Below are 8,730 nucleotides of genomic sequence, written 5' to 3'. Positions count from 1 at the left end.
ACATCACAAAGGTCTTTAGATTCCACACACAGGAGATCGCGTAAATCTAATGAAATCCCTTGGAGGAGTTCGTCAAAGTATGAGGCCTGAAAAGAGGGGAAAATGTCGCCAAATTTACACATTGATTTTAAAATGGCTGACTTCCTGTTGGATTTGGGATATTGCTCCAAGAGACTTTTTTGTACATCTTGATATCTCCAATAAGCTTGCCAGGTTTCAAACTCATACATAAAACACAGAGCAGGGGCTGTTGTTTTGAAATTTTGTAGGGGGCGCTGTGGAGCCATTTTGCGCTGTTCAAGGAAAATGAACATATAAAAAGAAATCCCTCATCACATTAGAGGTGTGCGCCAATTTTCAAGACTTTTTAAACTTTCCAAGCCCCTCAAAAGCCACTTCATTGGTCATGGTGAACCGCGATGCCACCAGGGTGCGCCGTTCAGTTTAAAGTCACAATTTTCTCACTGAAGCATCACGAGGGACTGATGTTATATTCACCGCTTTTGAGGTGGCCACGATGAACCTGTGAAAATCAGTACAACAAAATGAAGACATGACATTTCCTGTTGCCACTAGGTGGCGCTCTACGTATTCCTGACAATGGGCATATCAATCTGTTCAGGGCGGGTCTGACATCATCCCTGTAAAATCTGGTACTGATCAGATTGGATTTCATTGAGTTACACTAATTTGTTTCTTCATGGCGAGACCTCAATGTTCGCCATGCTGCTGGGGTCACACCCTTCAGCGAAAACTCACAGTTTTCTCTGTAACCCAAGACCAACTCCTTAAGGCTTTCCTGGAGAAATTTGAGGCTGCAGATGTCACCCATTACAATACTGTACCCCAAAGTGTAAAACATGACATTTCCTGTTCCCACTAGGTGGCGCTGTCCCTGATGTCAAATATGGCAGTTGAAATATGTTCAGGGTGGAGCCTTATCATATGTGTCCACTTTGGTCAAGGTCGGACAATGTATGACAGAACGAGAGGCAATAAGATTTTCATGGCGAGTCATCGAAATTCGCCGTGGCGCCACGGCCTCACAGTAACCCGAAAACTCAAAAGCTCCGCAATTTAACATGGCCCAGGTGTGTAGTTGAGACTGACCAAATATGAAGCTTGTACGATGAAATTCCAATGAGGAGTTCGCAAAAGTTCGAGGCATGGAAATGGCAAAATTAGAGCCAAAATGTCACCTTCACTTCCAAATGGCGGACTTCCTGTTGGGTTTAGGACATGGCCATAATAGACTTTTATGTGCGTCTCCGAACGTTAGATATGTGTTCCGAGTTTTATACATGTAGGTGATACCCATCTCGGGGGCTCGCGTTTCTCATTTTTCTAGGTGGCGCTACTGAGCCAATTTTCCCTGGACATGTCTACGGACATTAAAATACGTAAATTTTCACCAGACCTGACGAGTCTGCAAAATTTCATGAGTTTTCGAGCATGTTTAGGCCCTCAAAAGGCCGATTCATTTGCCGAAATAATAATAATAATAATTAAAGCTGCAAGCAGCGATATGAGGGCCCTCGCACCCCCGGCGCGTCGAGCCAAGCCCAACACCTAAAACCAGCGCTTCCGATCTGATGTCACATTGATGGAATTCATGCATTTAACCACCAGCTAAAATTTCATCTCATTCAACCATTATTATAGTCGTCCCACTAGGTGGCGCTCTAACCATTACTGACAAATGGCATAACAACATTTCCGAGCTCGAGTCTCATCACGCCTGCGACCTTTGGGAGAGATTGGACATTGTGTTTTTGAGCGACAGCAGGTTACTGCTTTTTGGCGAGTGATTGAAACTCCACGTGCCGCCATGACCACCCCGTTTCCCTGAACGTAAAAAGCTTCGCAATTTAACATCACAAAGGTCTTTAGATTCCACACACAGGAGATCGCGTAAATCTAATGAAATCCCTTGGAGGAGTTCGTCAAAGTATGAGGCCTGAAAAGAGGGGAAAATGTCGCCAAATTTACACATTAATTTTAAAATGGCTGACTTCCTGTTGGATTTGGGATATTGCTCCAAGAGACTTTTTTGTACATCTTGATATCTCCAATAAGCTTGCCAGGTTTCAAACTCATACATAAAACACAGAGCAGGGGCTGTTGTTTTGAAATTTTGTAGGGGGCGCTGTGGAGCCATTTTGCGCTGTTCAAGGAAATGAACATATAAAAAGAAATCCCTCATCACATTAGAGCTGTGCGCCAAATTTCAAGACTTTTAAACTTTTCAAGCCCCTCAAAAGCCACTTCATCTTTCATGGTGAACTGCGTTGCCACCAGGGTGCGCCGTTCAGTTTATAGTCACAATTTTCTCACTGAAGCATCAACAGGGACTGATGGTGATATTCACCGCTTTTGAGGTGGCCACGATGAACCTGTGAAAATCAGTACAACAAAATGAAAGACATGACATTTCCTGGTGCCACTAGGTGGCGCTCTACGTATTCCTGACAATGGGCATATCAATCTGTTCAGGGCGGGTCTGACATCATCCCTGTAAAATCTGGTACTGATCACATTGGATTTCATTGAGTTACACTAATTTGTTTCTTCATGGCGAGACCTCAATGTTCGCCATGCTGCTGGGGTCACACCCTTCAGCGAAAACTCACAGTTTTCTCTGTAACCCAAGACCAACTCCTTAAGGCTTTCCTGGAGAAATTTGAGGCTGCAGATGTCACCCATTACAATACTGTACCCCAAAGTGTAAAACATGACATTTCCTGTTACCACTAGGTGGCGCTGTCCCTGATGTCAAATATGGCAGTTGAAATATGTTCAGGGGGGGAGCCTTATCATATGTGTCCACTTTGGTCAAGGTCGGACAATGTATGACAGAACGAGAGGGAATAAGATTTTCATGGCGAGTCATCGAAATTCGCCGTGGCGCCACGGCCTCACCGTATCCCGAAAACTCAAAAGCTCCGCAATTTAACATGGCCCAGGTGTGTAGTTGACAGTGACCAAATATGAAGCTTGTACAATGAAATTCCAATGAGGAGTTCGAAAAAGTTCGAGGCATGGAAATGGCAAAATTAGAGCCAAAATGTCACCTTCACTTCCAAATGGCGGACTTCCTGTTGGGTTTAGGACATGGCCATAATAGACTTTTTTGTGCGTCTCCGAACGATAGATATGTGTTCCAAGTTTTATACATGTAGGTCATACCCATCTCGGGGGCTCGCGTTTCTCATTTTTCTAGGTGGCGCTACTGAGCCAATTTTCCCTGGACATGTCTACGGACATTAAAATACGTAAATTTTCACCAGACCTGACGCGTGTGCAAAATTTCATGAGTTTTTGAGCATGTTTAGGCCCTCAAAAGGCCGATTCATTTGCCGAAATAATAATAATAATAATAATAATAATAATAATAATAATAATAATAATAATAATAATAAGAAACAGAGCAGATACAATAGGGCCTTCGCACTTTTGTGCTCGGGCCCTAATAATAATAATAATAATAATAATAATAATAATAATAATAATAATAATAATAATAATAATAAGAAACAGAGCAGATACAATAGGGCCTTCGCACTTTTGTGCTCGGGCCCTAATAATAATAATAATAAGAAACAGAGCAGATACAATAGGGCCTTCGCACAGTCAGTGCTCGGGCCCTAATAATAATTAAAGCTGCAAGCAGCGATATGAGGGCCCTCGCACCCCCGGCACGTCGAGCCAAGCCCAACACCTAAAACCAGCGCTTCCGATCTGATGTCACATTGATGGAATTCATGCATTTAACCACCAGCTAAAATTTCATCTCATTCAACCATTATTATAGTCGTCCCACTAGGTGGCGCTCTAACCATTACTGACAAATGGCATAACAAACATTTCCGAGCTCGAGTCTCATCACGCCTGCGACCTTTGGGAGAGATTGGACATTGTGTTTTTGAGCGACAGCAGGTTACTGCTTTTTGGCGAGTGATTGAAACTCCACGTGCCGCCATGACCACCCTGTTTCCCTGAACGTAAAAAGCTTCGCAATTTAACATCACAAAGGTCTTTAGATTCCACACACAGGAGATCGCGTAAATCTAATGAAATCCCTTGGAGGAGTTCGTCAAAGTATGAGGCCTGAAAAGAGGGGAAAATGTCGCCAAATTTACACATTAATTTTAAAATGGCTGACTTCCTGTTGGATTTGGGATATTGCTCCAAGAGACTTTTTTGTACATCTTGATATCTCCAATAAGCTTGCCAGGTTTCAAACTCATACATAAAACACAGAGCAGGGGCTGTTGTTTTGAAATTTTGTAGGGGGCGCTGTGGAGCCATTTTGCACTCTTCAAGGAAAATGAACATATAAAAAGAAATCCCTCATCACATTAGAGGTGTGCGCCAAATTTCAAGACTTTTTAAACTTTTCAAGCCCCTCAAAAGCCACTTCATCTTTCATGGTGAACTGCGTTGCCACCAGGGTGCGCCGTTCAGTTTATAGTCACAATTTTCTCACTGAAGCATCAAGAGGGACTGATGGTGATATTCACCGCTTTTGAGGTGGCCACGATGAACCTGTGAAAATCAGTACAACAAAATGAAAGACATGACATTTCCTGGTGCCACTAGGTGGCGCTCTACGTATTCCTGACAATGGGCATATCAATCTGTTCAGGGCGGGTCTGACATCATCCCTGTAAAATCTGGTACTGATCACATTGGATTTCATTGAGTTACACTAATTTGTTTCTTCATGGCGAGACCTCAATGTTCGCCATGCTGCTGGGGTCACACCCTTCAGCGAAAACTCACAGTTTTCTCTGTAACCCAAGACCAACTCCTTAAGGCTTTCCTGGAGAAATTTGAGGCTGCAGATGTCACCCATTACAATACTGTACCCCAAAGTGTAAAACATGACATTTCCTGTTCCCACTAGGTGGCGCTGTCCCTGGTGTCAAATATGGCAGTTGAAATATGTTCAGGGGTGGAGCCTTATCATATGTGTCCACTTTGGTCAAGGTCGGACAATGTATGACAGAACGAGAGGCAATAAGATTTTCATGGCGAGTCATCGAAATTCGCCGTGGCGCCACGGCCTCACAGTAACCCGAAAACTCAAAAGCTCCGCAATTTAACATGGCCCAGGTGTGTAGTTGACACTGACCAAATATGAAGCTTGTACGATGAAATTCCAATGAGGAGTTCGCAAAAGTTCGAGGCATGGAAATGGCAAAATTAGAGCCAAAATGTCACCTTCACTTCCAAATGGCGGACTTCCTGTTGGGTTTAGGACATGGCCATAATAGACTTTTATGTGCGTCTCCGAACGTTAGATATGTGTTCCGAGTTTTATACATGTAGGTCATACCCATCTCGGGGGCTCGCGTTTCTCATTTTTCTAGGTGGCGCTACTGAGCCAATTTTCCCTGGACATGTCTACGGACATTAAAATACGTAAATTTTCACCAGACCTGACGCGTCTGCAAAATTTCATGAGTTTTCGAGCATGTTTAGGCCCTCAAAAGGCCGATTCATTTGCCGAAATAATAATAATAATAATAATTAAAGCTGCAAGCAGCGATATGAGGGCCCTCGCACCCCCGGCGCGTCGAGCCAAGCCCAACACCTAAAACCAGCGCTTCCGATCTGATGTCACATTGATGGAATTCATGCATTTAACCACCAGCTAAAATTTCATCTCATTCAACCATTATTATAGTCGTCCCACTAGGTGGCGCTCTAACCATTACTGACAAATGGCATAACAAACATTTCCGAGCTCGAGTCTCATCACGCCTGCGACCTTTGGGAGAGATTGGACATTGTGTTTTTGAGCGACAGCAGGTTACTGCTTTTTGGCGAGTGATTGAAACTCCACGTGCCGCCATGACCACCCCGTTTTCCTGAACGTAAAAAGCTTCGCAATTTAACATCACAAAGGTCTTTGGATTCCACACACAGGAGATCGCGTAAATCTAATGAAATCCCTTGGAGGAGTTCGTCAAAGTATGAGGCCTGAAAAGAGGGGAAAATGTCGCCAAATTTACACATTAATTTTAAAATGGCTGACTTCCTGTTGGATTTGGGATATTGCTCCAAGAGACTTTTTTGTACATCTTGATATCTCCAATAAGCTTGCCAGGTTTCAAACTCATACATAAAACACAGAGCAGGGGCTGTTGTTTTGAAATTTTGTAGGGGGCGCTGTGGAGCCATTTTGCGCTGTTCAAGGAAAAGGAACATATAAAAAGAAATCCCTCATCACATTAGAGGTGTGCGCCAAATTTCAAGACTTTTTAAACTTTTCAAGCCCCTCAAAAGCCACTTCATCTTTCATGGTGAACTGCGTTGCCACCAGGGTGCGCCGTTCAGTTTATAGTCACAATTTTCTCACTGAAGCATCAAGAGGGACTGATGGTGATATTCACCGCTTTTGAGGTGGCCACGATGAACCTGTGAAAATCAGTACAACAAAATGAAAGACATGACATTTCCTGGTGCCACTAGGTGGCGCTCTACGTATTCCTGACAATGGGCATATCAATCTGTTCAGGGCGGGTCTGACATCATCCCTGTAAAATCTGGTACTGATCAGATTGGATTTCATTGAGTTACACTAATTTGTTTCTTCATGGCGAGACCTCAATGTTCGCCATGCTGCTGGGGTCACACCCTTCAGCGAAAACTCACAGTTTTCTCTGTAACCCAAGACCAACTCCTTAAGGCTTTCCTGGAGAAATTTGAGGCTGCAGATGTCACCCATTACAATACTGTACCCCAAAGTGTAAAACATGACATTTCCTGTTCCCACTAGGTGGCGCTGTACCTGATGTCAAATATGGCAGTTGAAATATGTTCAGGGGTGGAGCCTTATCATATGTGTCTACTTTGGTCAAGGTCGGACCATGTATGACAGAATGAGAGGCAATAAGATTTTCATGGCGAGTCATCGAAATTCGCCGTGGCGCCACGGCCTCACCGTATCCCGAAAACTCAAAAGCTCCGCAATTTAACATGGCCCAGGTGTGTAGTTGACACTGACCAAATATGAAGCTTGCACGATGAAATTCCAATGAGGAGTTCGCAAAAGTTCGAGGCATGGAAATGGCAAAATTAGAGCCAAAATGTCACCTTCACTTCCAAATGGCGGACTTCCTGTTGGGTTTGCGTCAATGGGCCCACAGACTTTTTTATTCGTCTTGGCATGATACACATGTGTGCCAGATTTCAGACATGTAGCTCAAACGATGTGTTCGTAGGGCTGCATTTAACAAGGCATAGGTGGCGCTCTAGAGCCATTTCCCAGTGCTCATATGTAAAACCAATAAAATACAAAATTTTTCACCAGACCTGGCATGTGTGCAAAATTTCAAGAGTTTTTGAGCATGTTAAAGCCCTCAAAACGGCCCTTGTTTTGCCTGAATAATAATAATAATAATAATAATAATAATAAGAAACAGAGCAGATACAATAGGGCCTTCGCACAGTCAGTGCTCGGGCCCTAATAATAATAATAATAATAATAATAATAATAATAATAATAAGAAACAGAGCAGATACAATAGGGCCTTCGCACTTTTGTGCTCGGGCCCTAATAATAATAATAATTGTTAAGGGATTTTGTAATTTTATGATGTTTTTCCTTTTTGATACATCTTCCTTTTAATGTTTCATTTATTCAGTTCTCCTTATATTGCTCCATTTACTCATATGCTCCTGTTAAGAAAGGCTTGAAAAGCACACAGTGTTCACATATCTTTATGTTTTGTCTTTGCTTCTGCTCACACACATACACATGAGCCCTGCAGTATTCGCTGACTCCTGTGAAAGTCTCTTGCGGACACCCTGGGAAACAGGACCCAAACTGGCTTCTGTTTTCCTCGAGATAGAAACTGCACACACACACACACATATACACTGTGTCCCATACATGCCCAGATTGTCTGTTACAGCCTGATAAAACAGGGAATGCTACGATGTATAAATAAAGCTGACTACAAAGCCTCGGGGTGAGTATCACTCGATCACTCACCCGTGCGCACGTAGTTCTCTGAACAAAACTCTGACTGTTTCTGTATTCTTTCAATGTTTAAAAATGTCTTGCCACTGACATTTAATTGGTCCTTCGAGCCGGATAGTTTATTGATATTATTGTATCATCTAACTATTCACAGACGGAGCCACCAGATCCTGACGTCGTGACTACCTGCACTGCAACCACCGTTTCTAGCGAAGCGAGGAAAAGCCCAGAGTCGTACATTCGCCTACTGGCCAGTGTCTTATACAGGTCCACGACGCCAGGTTCTCGGTGACGCCGGGAAAAAGAACACAGCGCAACATTGAAGGTGAATATAAAGCAGCCAGAAACACTTTGCGTTGAATAATCGATTTTAGTTTGACACTGCTCGAAATAGAAGGGTCCTGTGTGGACCGAAAAGGAAAAGGACAGACGTGTCCTATGTAATATGCTCGCCCGTGTAAGACGAAACAACCTGCCCTGTGGGGGCCCGTTTCGCAACATAAGTAAGGGTTGGTAGCCAGTATTTCTCACGCTCGCCTGCGTAAGACGGCTTAATCCGCAGCATAAAAACAAAAGGTTGGTAGCCATGCTCGCCTGTGTAAGACGGATTACCATGCCCTGAGAGGCTCAATCCGCAACAAAAATAAAGGTTGGTAGCCAGAGAAGCGAGAGTGTCAAATAAAAATAGGATTTTCTCTAAGCGCGCTAACTGTTTGCTGAATGTTTGTTGAGGAGTAAGT

This window comes from Oreochromis niloticus, unplaced genomic scaffold (assembly GCF_001858045.2).
Source record: "Oreochromis niloticus isolate F11D_XX unplaced genomic scaffold, O_niloticus_UMD_NMBU tig00008110_pilon, whole genome shotgun sequence".
Classification (NCBI taxonomy): Eukaryota; Metazoa; Chordata; class Actinopteri; order Cichliformes; family Cichlidae; genus Oreochromis; species Oreochromis niloticus.
This window is presented reverse-complemented; position numbering follows the sequence as displayed.